Here is a 12,130-nt window from a genome sequence, read left to right on the forward strand (position 1 = left end):
AGTTAAGCTACTTTGAAAAAGTAGTTCACTACATCCAAGCTACTTCGGGACAAATTATCATATCTAAATCCGAAATGTCATAGACTACAAGAATGTGTAATTTAGCCTATTAAACACAAAAACAATGTTTCAAGTGAGGAAATGTTATTTCCCCATCTTAAAAAAAAATAGTGTCGTTCCAGTAGTTAGCTACAACGCTACATGGCAAAAAAGTAATTAGCTACTGAAAACACTACCAAGATTTGAATTTAGTTTAACTACCACAAACCTACTGAAAAATGTAGTTCACTATTCCCCAACACTGATGTCTGTACTAATAACCAGCATAAGTGCCACAGTTTTAAAGTTTAAATAAATGGTGTAAAGCAAAAGTGTAAAGAAATGTTAATATTTCTTTGTTGCAAATAACTGATGTTGCCTGTAGTAACAACGGTTGTCAATAGTTACCACAAATGTGATTTTAAACCTAACCCTAAAGATTAAAAAGCTAATTTATATTTATAGCTAATTTTGACTTTGTGGCTGTGGTAACTAGTGGAAAGAAGTAATAATAGAGACAGAAGTGGAAGCAAGACACCCCACTCGCTGTTTTTTTCTGCTTCAATGAAAGTCAGTGAACTAAGTAGACCAGACCCAGCTGCTATTGCACTGGTGTCTATGGGGTAGACCAGACCCAGCTGCTATTGCACTGGTGTCTATGGGAGACACACCCAGTTAAGTATTTGTATTTATTATGGATCCCCATTAGCTGGTGCCAAGGGTCCAGCCAAATTAAGGCAGTTATACCATTTTAAAAACATTATAATACATTTCACAACACATTAAGAGTGCACCCTCAGGCCACTACCCTACTACCACATATCTACAACACAAAATCTATGTGTACTGTGACGGATCAGCTTGTCCGAAACACCCTAACACAGGCGGGAGGCATGAAATGAACAGACCGGAGGCAGTGGTTGGTTCCTTTTGTATCGTCAATAAACAGGTTTTCTTTCACCCGACAAAATGATTCCAGTACAGGGTAGCATCCAACGCTGAAACAACAGCGGAAAAAATGAATAAAAAATAAACTAAGCAGTTGACCAAATGGCTGTGGCCAAAAAGGGAAAACAAAACAACAAAAGGCTTCACCCGTCTTTAGACTATCATCTACACATAATATTTACAGGGGGGCTGCTTTCTCTGAGGTAGGAAAGTACGACATCCTCACAGGTCCCTGTGTCTCCCAGCCTCGAGCTAATCTCCTGGCACACCTAAACTCAGCAAAAAAAGAAACGTCCTTTCACTGTCAACTGCGTTTATTTTCAGCAAACTTAACATGTGTAAATATTTGTATGAACATAACAAGATTCAACAACTGAGACATAAACTGAACAAGTTCCACAGACATGTGACTAACAGAAATTGAATAATGTGTCCCTGAACAAAGGGGGAGTCAAAATAAAAAGTAACAGTCAGTATCTGGTGTGGTCACCAGCTGCATTAAGTACTGCAGTGCATCTCCTCCTCATGGACTGCACCAGATTTGCCAGTTATTGCTGTGAGATGTTACCCCACTCTTCCACCAAGGCACCTGCAAGTTCCTGGACATTTCTGGGGGGAATGGCCCTAGCCCTCACCCTCCGATCCAACAGGTCCCAGACGTGCTCAATGGGATTGAGATCCGAGCTCTTCGCTGGCCATGGCAGAACACTGACATTCCTGTCTTGCAGGAAATCACGCACAGAACGAGCAGTATGGCTGGTGGCAGTGTCATGCTGGAGGGTCATGTCAGGATGAGCCTGCAGGAAGGGTACCACATGAGGGAGGAGGATGTCTTCCCTGTAACGCACAGCGTTGAGATTGCCTGCAATGACAACAAGCTCAGTCCGATGATGCTGTGACATACCGCCCCAGACCATGACGGACCCTCCACCTCCAAATCGATCCCGCTCCAGAGTACAGGCCTCGATGTAACGCTAATTCCTTCGACGATAAAAGCGAAACCATCACCCCTGGTGAGACAAAACGGCGACTCGTCAGTGAAGAGCACTTTTTGCCAGTCCTGTCTGGTCCAGTGACGGTGGGTTTGTGCCCATAGGGAACGTTGTTGCCGGTGATGTCTGGTGAGGACCTGCCTTACAACAGGCCTACAAGCCCTCAGTCCAGCCTCTCTCAGCCTATTGCGGACAGTCTGAGCACTGATGGAGGGATTGTGCGTTCCTGGTGTAACTCGGGCAGTTGTTGTTGCCATCCTGTACCTGTCCCGCAGGTGTGATGTTCGGATGTACCGATCCTGTGCAGGTGTTGTTACATGTGGTCTGCCACTGCGAGGACGATCAGCTGTCCGTCCTGTCTCCCTGTAGCACTATCTTAGGCGTCTCATAGTTCGGACATTGCAATTTATTGCCGAGGCCACATCTGCAGTCCTCATGCCTCTTTGCAGCATGCCTAAGGCACATTCACGCAGATGAGCAGGGACCCTGGGCATCTTTCTTTTGGTGTTTTTCAGAGTCAGTAGAAAGGCCTCTTTAGTGTCCTAAGTTTTCATAACTGTGACCTTAATTGCCTACTGTCTGTAAGCTGTTAGTGTCTTAACGACCGTTCCACAGGTGCATGTTCATTAATTGTTTATGGTTCATTGAACAAGCATGGGAAACAGTGTTTAAACCCTTTACAATGAAGATCTGTGAAGCTATTTGGATTTTTACGAATTATCTTTGAAAGACAGGGTCCTGAAAAAGGGTTTAAACACTTGAGTTTATATACAGTCGTGGTCAAAAGTTTTGAGAATGACACAAGTATTGTTCTTCACAAAGTTTGCTGCTTCAGTGTTTTTAGATATTTTTGTCAGATGTTACTATGGTATACTGAAGTATAATTACAAGCATTCCATAAGTGTCAAAGGCTTTTATTGACAATTACATTACGTTTATGCAAAGAGTCAATATTTGCAGTGTTGTCCCTTCTTTTTCAAGACCTCTGCAATCCGCCCTGGCATGCTGTCAATTAACTTCTGGGCCACATCCTGAATGATGGCAGCCCATTCTTGCATAATCAATGCTTGGAGTTTGTCCGAATTTGTGGGTTTTTGTTTGTCCACCCGTCTCTTGAGGATCGACCACAAGTTCTCAATGGGATTAAGGTCTGGGGAGTTTCCTGGCCATGGACCCAAAATATCGATGTTTTGTTCCCCGAGCCACTTAGTTATCCCTTTTGCCTTATGGCAAGGTGCTCCATCATACTGGAAAAGGCATTGTTCGTCACCAAACTGTTCTTGGATGGTTGGGAGAAGTTGCTCTCTGAGGATGTGTTGGTACCATTCTTTATTCATGGCTGTGTTCTTAGGCAAAATTGTGAGTGAGCCCACTCTCTTGGCTGAGAAGCAACCCCACACATGAATGGTCTCAGGATGCTTTACTGTTGGCATGACACAGGACTGATGGTAGCGCTCACCTTGTCTTCTCCGGACAAGCTTTTTTCCGGATGCCCCAAACAATCGGAAAGGGGATTCATCAGAGAAAATGACTTTACCCCAGTCCTCAGCAGTCCAACCCCTGTACCTTTTGCACAATATCAGTCTGTCCCTGATGTTTTTCCTGGAGAGAAGTGGCTTCCTTGCTGCCCTTCTTGACACCAGGCCATCCTCCAAAAGTATTTGCCTCACTGTGCGTGCAGATGCACTCACACCTGCCTGCTGCCATTCCTGAGCAAGCTCTGCACTGGTGGTGCCCCGATCCCGCAGCTGAATCAACTTTAGGAGACGGTCAAGGCGCTTGCTGGACTTTCTTGGGTGCCCTGATGCCTTCTTCACAACAATTGAACCTCTCTCCTTGAAGTTCTTGATGATCCGATAAATGGTTGATTTAGGTGCAATCTTACTAGCAGCAATATCCTTGCCTGTGAAGCCCTTTTTGTGCAAAGCAATGATGACGGCACGTGTTTCCTTGCAGGTAACCATGGTTAACAGAGGAAGAACAGTGATTTCAAGCACCAGCCTCCTTTTAAAGCTTCCAGTCTGTTATTCTAACTCAATCAGCATGACAGTGTGATCTCCAGCCTTGTCCTCGTCAATACTCTCACCTGTGTTAACGAGAGAATCACTGACATGATCTCAGCTGGTCCTTTTGTGGCAGGGATGAAATGCAGTGGAAATGTTTTGGGGGGATTACGTTCATTTTCATGGCAAAGAGGGACTTTGCAATTAATTGCAATTCATCTGATCACTTCATAATATTCTGGAGTATATGCAAATTGCCATCATAAAAACTGAGGCAGCAGACTTTGTGAAAATTAATATTTGTGTCATTCTCAGAACTTTTGACCACGACTGTAGAAGGAGACACCACGCAATTAGTGGGCCCAGCTGTGTTGTGTACTAGTTGGCTTTACACTGAGTACCTATCCCCTGAGGAGGGTGTTGTCGTTTCGTCTTCCTCCGGCCGGTCACTGAACTCTCACAGTGTGTGTATGCATGTGTCTGTGCCTGTGTGTGTGTCTCTTCACAGTCCCCGCTGTTCCATAAGGTGTATTTATATTTGATTTTTAAATCTGATTTTACTGCTTGCATGAGTTACTTGATGTGAAATAGAGTTCCATGTAGTCATGGCTCTACAGTGAGGGAAAAAAGTATTTGATCCCCTGCTGATTTTGTACGTTTGCCCACTGACAAAGAAATGATCAGTCTATGATTTTAATGGTAGGTTTATTTGAACAGTGAGAGACAGAATAACAACAACAAAATCCAGATAAACGCATGTCAAAGATGTTATAAATTGATTTGCATTTTAATGAGGGAAATAAGTATTTGACCCCCTCTCAATCAGAAAGATTTCTGGCTCCCAGGTGTCTTTTATACAGGTAACGAGCTGAGATTAGGAGCACACTCTTTAAGGGAGTGCTCCTAATCTCAGCTTGTTACCTGTATAAAAGACACCTGTCCACAGAAGCAATCAATCAATCAGATTCCAAACTCTCCACCATGGCCAAGACCAAAGAGCTCTCCAAGGATGTCAGGGACAAGATTGTAGACCTACACAAGGCTGGAATGGGCTACAAGACCATCGCCAAGCAGCTTGGTGAGAAGGTGACAACAGTTGGTGTGATTATTCGCAAATGGAAGAAACACAAAAGAACTGTCAATCTCCCTCGGCCTGGGGCTCCATGCAAAATCTCACCTCGTGGAGTTGCAATGATCATGAGAACGGTGAGGAATCAGCCCAGAACTACACGGGAGGATCTTGTCAATGATCTCAAGGCAGCTGGGACCATAGTCACCAAGAAAACAATTGGTAACACACTACGCCGTGAAGGACTGAAGTCCTGCAGCGCCCACAAGGTCCCCCTGCTCAAGAAAGCACATATACAGGGTCGTCTGAAGTTTTCCAATGAACATCTGAATGATTCAGAGGAGAACTGGGTGAAAGTGTTGTGGTCAGATGAGACCAAAATCCAGCTCTTTGGCATCAACTCAACTCGCCGTGTTTGGAGGAGGAGGAATGCTGCCTATGAACCCAAGAACACCATCCCCACCGTCAAACATGGAGGTGGAAACATTATGCTTTGGGGGTGTTTTTCTGCTAAGGGGACAGGACAACTTCACGGCATCAAAGGGACGATGGACGGGGCCATGTACCATTAAATCTTGGGTGAGAACCTCCTTCCCTCAGCCAGGGCATTGAAAATGGGTCATGGATGGGTATATCAGCATGACAATGACCCAAAACACACGGCCAAGGCAACAAAGGAGTGGCTCAAGAAGAAGCATATTAAGGTCCTGGAGTGGCCTAGCCAGTCTCCAGACCTTAATCACATAGAACATCTGTGGAGGGAGCTGAAGGTTCGAGTTGCCAAACGTCAGCCTTGAAACCTTAATGACTTGGAGAAGATCTGCAAAGAGGAGTGGGACAAAATCCCTCCTGAGATGTGTGCAAACCTGGTGGCCAACTACAAGAAACGTCTGACCTCTGTGATTGCCAACAAGGGTTTTGCCACCAAGTACTAGGTCATGTTTTGCAGAGGGGTCAAATACTTATTTCCCTCATTAAAATGCAAATAAATGTATAACATTTTTGACATGCGTTTTCCTGGATTTTTGTTGTTGTTATTCTGTCTCTCACTGTTCAAATAAACCTACCATTAAAATTATAGACTGATCATGTCTTTGTCAGTGGGCAAACGTACAAAATCAGCAGGGGATCAAATACTTTTTTCTCTCACTGTATGTAGTACTGTGCGCCTCCCATAGTCTGTTCTGGACTTGGGGACTGTGAAGAGACGTCTGGTGGCATGTCTTGTGGGGCTGTGTGCTAGTAGTTTAAACAGACAGCTCAGTGTATTCAACATGTCAATACTTCTCACAAATACAAGTAGTGATGAAGTCAATCTTTCCTCTACTTTGAGCCAGGAGAGATTGACATGCATATTATTAATGTTAGCTCTCCATGTACATTTAAGGGCCAGCCATGCTGCCCTGTTCTGGGCCAATTGTAATTTACCTAAGTCCGTCTTTATGGCACCTGACCACACGACTGGGCAGTAGTCCAGGTGCGACAAACCTAGGGCCTGTAGGACCTGCCTTGTTGATAACGTTGTTAAGGCAGAGCAGCGCTTTATAATGGACAGACCTCTCCCCATCTTAGCTACTGTTGCATCAATATGTTTGACCATAACAGTTTACAATCCATGAAATATTTAGGACTAACTTATTTCTTGGCACCCATTCTGAAACTGACTGCAGCTTTTTTTAGGTGTTACAGTGATATCACGTGCTGTGATAGCTGACGTGTATAGTGTTGAGTCATCAGCATACATAGACACACAGGCTTTACTCAGAGTCAGTGGCAGGTCATTAGTAAAGATTGAAAAAATTAAGGGGCCTAGACAGCTGCCCTGGAGAATGCTTGACTCTACCTGTGTTCTGTTAGACAGGCAACTCTAGATCCACAATATAGCAGGGGATGTAAAGCCATAACACGTTTTTCCAGCAGCAGATTATGATCGATAATGTCAAAAGCTGCACTGAAGTCTAACAAAACAGCTCCCACAATCTTTTTATTATCAATTTCTCTCAGCCAATCATCAGTCATTTGTTTAAGTGCCATACATGTTGAAAGCCCTTCCTATAAGAGTGCTGAAAAGCTGTTGTTAATTTGTTTACTGTGAAATAGCATTGTATCTGGTCAAAAAAAAATTGTACAAACTTTACTAAGGGTTGGTAACAGGCTGATTGGTCGGCTGTGCTTTGCTATTCTTGGGTAGCGGAATTACTTTTGCTTCCCTCCAGACCGTTCGTAAATTCACTCTGGCTATCTACTCCGATTTCAGAGCACTCTCGTCTGAGGGTGCCAGAGCGCAGAATTACTGATTAATTTACAAACGAGCAAAACCAGTTGAATATGACCGGTATCAGTAAACGTTGGCAAAAAAAGTTATCAAATTTTTTCCAGCAGCACAGTTACAGTCAACAACGTCTAGATAATATGATAACAGCCTAAACAGCTCTGCTAAGGCCAGTAAAATGGTCAGAGTGAGGTTCTCTCTCATTTGTGCCTGGAAGTAGCTTGCAAGCTAGCCAACTTTAGCCAGTTACCTTGAGTGCTTGACTGCTGTTGTGAGGTCAGAACGCTCAGATCAACCCTATGTCATGTAAAAAACTTCACAGCGTGAAATCGTTCTGATTGTGACGTCATGTGGTAAGATGTCTCCCTGCGTGAAAATGTTCCCAGTTCAATAATTGCACGCGCATCTCTTTATGTGGAAGGCCCTCCCTCGACCTCGAAAAACTGTTTTGTGGACACACACATTTGCTTCACACATCTGCCAATCAATGGTGGCCAGGATTATTGACTCTGACCAATCAGAAGCGTGTTGAGGCATGAGGTCAGCATATAAATACCCGGACTCGCGTGTCAAAGTGCTGAGGGTTGATGTGAGGTGAGATTTTTAGCGATTGCAAAGACTTGGGTGCTACGTTTTCAATTGACAGTGCATATATTTGTTTTTAAACAAGTTAAAATGGCACACCTCTGAGAACAAGCCATCTCGACCAGTTTACAGATAATTATGCTAGTTAGCTAGCTAAATCAAGGGTGAGGGGGTGTGAGAGAAACATCTGGTCCTCTGTAGCTCAATTGGTAGAGCATGGCACTTGTAACGCCAGGGTAGTGGGTTCCATCCCTGGGACCACCCATACGTAAACATGTATGCGCACATGACTGTAAGTCGCTTTGGACAAAAGCGTCTGCTAAATGGCATATTATTTATTATTATTATCTGCACGAGCTCAGCCATCCACACAGACATGCGTGCAATTAGTGACTGGGAAACTTTTCACGATGTGAAAATGTGTACAACATGATGTCACAATCACAACACAATCAGAACGACTGGGAACGAAAGTGAAGAATGTAACTGTGGTTTTACGAATACCTGGAAGACCGTCAGTATGGTTGAAAGTATGGATTATATCCCTCGCACTCCGCGCAGGTCGAGTAATAATAACAACAAAGTCAAGCCGGTGACGAGACAGCGTGGTAGCACGTGACACCGCGGTTCACCTCGGAGGCCGCCGCAAGCATGCCCATCAGTTGTTGGAACATTCGTACCTTCACCAATGCATTCAATTGGAATTGTTGCAGAAGAAGAAGAATGGTGTCCACACGCTGAGGTGTTATACATGCCATCATTGTGCGGGAGTTCAAAGCCATGCCAATAAAGATGATATTTTGGCTTGGTGTGAAGTTGCTCTTTTCGTTGTTCACGGTAAGACCCATTGCGGTGACGTTGGTCAGTGTAAGCGCTGTGCTCTTGGCCGCACACTTGTGAGAGGGGGCGCAGATGAGCCAGTCGTCGAGGTAAGGAAAGATCTTGATTCCATGTAGGTGGAGGGAGCTCAGGGCTGTGTTCATGCATCTTGTGAAGACGCGAGGAGCCAGGGAGAGACCTAAGGGTAATACCGCAAACTGGAATGCCTGGCCCTAGAAGGCGAACCGCAGAAAACGCCTGCGTTCCGGTAACACAGGAACGTGAAAGTAAGCATCCTTTAAATCCAGGGACGTGAACCATTCCCCTGCGGCTACGGTCTGGAGAACGTCGATCGTCCGCAACATTGAAAGGGGAGAACTTTAAGGAAAACATTGAACCGTTTAAAATCCAGAACTGGACGGAAGCCTCCGTCTTACTTCGTAACCAGGAAATAGGTTGAGTAAATGCCATCTTGCTGTTCTGATGCTTTTACTCTTGTGATTGTGCCCTTCTCCAGGAGAGATGTAATCTCCTGGTTGAGGGTGCAAGCTTTCAGGGGTTCTGTGACTGAAGTCATTCTGATCCCTGAGAATGGTGGGGGCCGGCGTCAGAACTGCAGCCTGTACCCTTGTCAGAGGGTCATCACCACCCATGGGTCTGAGGAGTGGGATGCCCAGTAGGTAAGGTGCTGCTGGGTAAATCGGCTGATGGCCGGCTCCCGCCATTCAGTTTCTGCCCCCACGCCTGTTTGTGGGGTTGGGGGCAGTGCTGACCACGGCACCGGCCTCTTGGGGGTGGGGGGGGGGGGCATCTGGAGCTGGCGAGCACCTGTGTTAGGCTGGTGGTAGGACCAAGGACGTGTGTAGGGCTGGGCCGAGTGAGAGCGGCAAGGTTCATGCACGTCAGGCCTCCCTCTGCCATGACTCTGTGATGCCTGGTTTCTGGGCTGTGGGTTCCACAGCGGTGTAGCCCAACTCATCTGTTTTCTACATTCGATGGCCCACTCAGCCGTGGGGCCGAAGAGCAGTCCGGGACCACTGGGAGCTTTCTCAGCGTCCATCTGGAGTCATCGGACATTGGGGCTTGGGCGAGCCAGACCTGGTGACGAGTCACAACAAGGGTGGACATCAGTCTGCCTAGCTCTCTGGTCATGAACACAAACGCTTGAAGAGATGCGTCATTCAGGTTGCAGAGGTCCAGGTCTGCATGCTCCGGCTGGAGCATCCTGTTCTGTGCTAGCATGAACACTGAAAGGGAGTTCCCAATGCGGGCCATGCGGGCCGCTGTGTCGTAGGCCCATGACAGTAGCTCATCTGTGGCCCTACACTGAGGTCTGGGACAGCGGGCGTCATCCTTCAGAGCTTCATCTGGGGAGATCATCAGCTCTGCTATGCATTTATCCACCTTAGGCATATGGTCCAGCCCATGGCAGATAGCGTCCTACTGTCCTTGCCGTGGTGGGCGAGAGCCTGCGGGTCGGACCAGCATCTCTGAAGCTCCGTAAGAAAAGTTGGTGAAGGTGGCACACTGAACGGTGTAGCTGTCGGGGCCTTCTTAAAGAACGGGTTAGCTGCAGGGGCTGTGGCTTGAGGGTCATCAAGCTCTAGCCTAGCTAAGGCCGCACACAGGACAGCGCGTAGTGAGGCAGAGCTTTTTTCTGACTCAGTGTGATCAGAGCCTCGGAATGACTCCTCTGACCCATCTTTAGCGTTGAGACTGAATGGTCCACAACACTGGTTGGCACCTCCTTCACCATGTTGGGCGTGTCATCATCCTGGTCACTAAAGTGCCGGTTGGATGCCCGAGTGGAGAGCAGGTCATCATCACGGCTATCTGAGTCCTCTGTTGCGTCCCCCATGCTGGAGGGAGTGCTAGAAGACCCCGTCTCAGGGGGCTTGAAGGTTTTTAGCTGGTCTATGTCAGAGGATAAGGAATCGACCTTCCGAGTGAGGCTCTTATTTTTTGAGTTTTTTAACAGGGGGGCGCCATCGGTTTCATCGGCTTTCACTCTTTTGGTGGCCCTGGGTGGGTCCTGGCGAACAACGCCGAACACGGGTAAATTATCTGTGATAACCAAGCCCTCACCTTCACAGGCAGGATGGCGCAGTTAATGTAAGGGTCAGAAAGGGCCTCACGCAGGTGGCCAATGCCTAGGCAGGCGGGGCACAGGTCATGACCATCTTCTACTTCTAGTTCAGCTCCACAAGAGGAGCAGCCATGTATGCCCAGCATCATGGTGAGGCGGTGTTCTCTCATCTCAGAATGTGAAGAAAATAAATTACAAAATATAAATATAAAATATTTCTTATGCAATATACTGATTCATCATATTAACTAATATAATAGTAACCGGAGACCGTATACAACAGCTACCACAATACACAGTAAGGGTAGAGAGCTACAATAAGCTGTACAGCACCCGCAAAATAATTTTGGGTGAGCCTAGCTATGACCACAGGTCTGGACAGGTGAGATATCATGTTTAAACGTAGGCTTATTTATGTGAAACAAGCACAAATGGAAGTCGCTTGGTAAACCAAGCTGACAACACACAGTGGCAGCTAGTTGGAGTTGGTAAACTAGCTGATGACACACAGTGGCAGCTAAGTTGAGTTGGTAAACTAGCTAGCTAGGTTGTAGCTTGCTAGTAATACCAGGGGAGAGGGATGCCTAGGGGAGACAATCCACATCTCAAGTCTTATAGCTGGCTAGGCTAATAACCATCCTAGACATGGTTATCTAGGGAAGAAGTGACCCATTCACGTTTTAAATAGTCGAAGGAAGACTAGTGCCTGGTGGCCTCGATAACGAGCACAGCAGTGGAGGATATCTTGACAAGGTTAGCACCGGAGTACGGACTAGCTGGAGTGGTGGGCTAAATCAGCACAACACAAGGAAGCCCGATATCCTCAGATAAATTGAAGAGGTAGGGGAGAGCTGTCACACAGCCTTGGAGGGCGAATTTCGTGCTCTGGCCCACAGGTCACAGGCTGTTGGTGACAGACTGACAGTACACACAACTCACACAGAGTTTTGTTAAGTTGCGTCAATTCAAATCTGGTATTGGAACAAAAAGAGGTCAATACACATCTTCTAAAATAGACTAGTATTTTAATTAATGCAAAACACTTCAATGGTAAATATGATGTTCGTATATACGGGTCCACTGAAACACCACGCAGGGCAGACAGAGAGCTGAGCCATTGTTCTAAGTTCTTCTTTAAATACTCTGACAGAGATAGTTCCCGCTCAATGCTGGCCTATCAGAGTAGAGTCTGAGCGTGGTTTAGACTTACTCAGCCTATCGTTGGCGCACAGGCTGGTCCCCGCCCCTTGGCGCTTCACTGTTGCCAGGCATTAGTTGTTATCGTCACAACTTGTCTTGAGTCAGCAACCTCAGACA

The sequence above is a fragment of the Coregonus clupeaformis genome, chromosome 30 (genome assembly GCF_020615455.1).
Source record: "Coregonus clupeaformis isolate EN_2021a chromosome 30, ASM2061545v1, whole genome shotgun sequence".
Taxonomy (NCBI): Eukaryota; Metazoa; Chordata; class Actinopteri; order Salmoniformes; family Salmonidae; genus Coregonus; species Coregonus clupeaformis.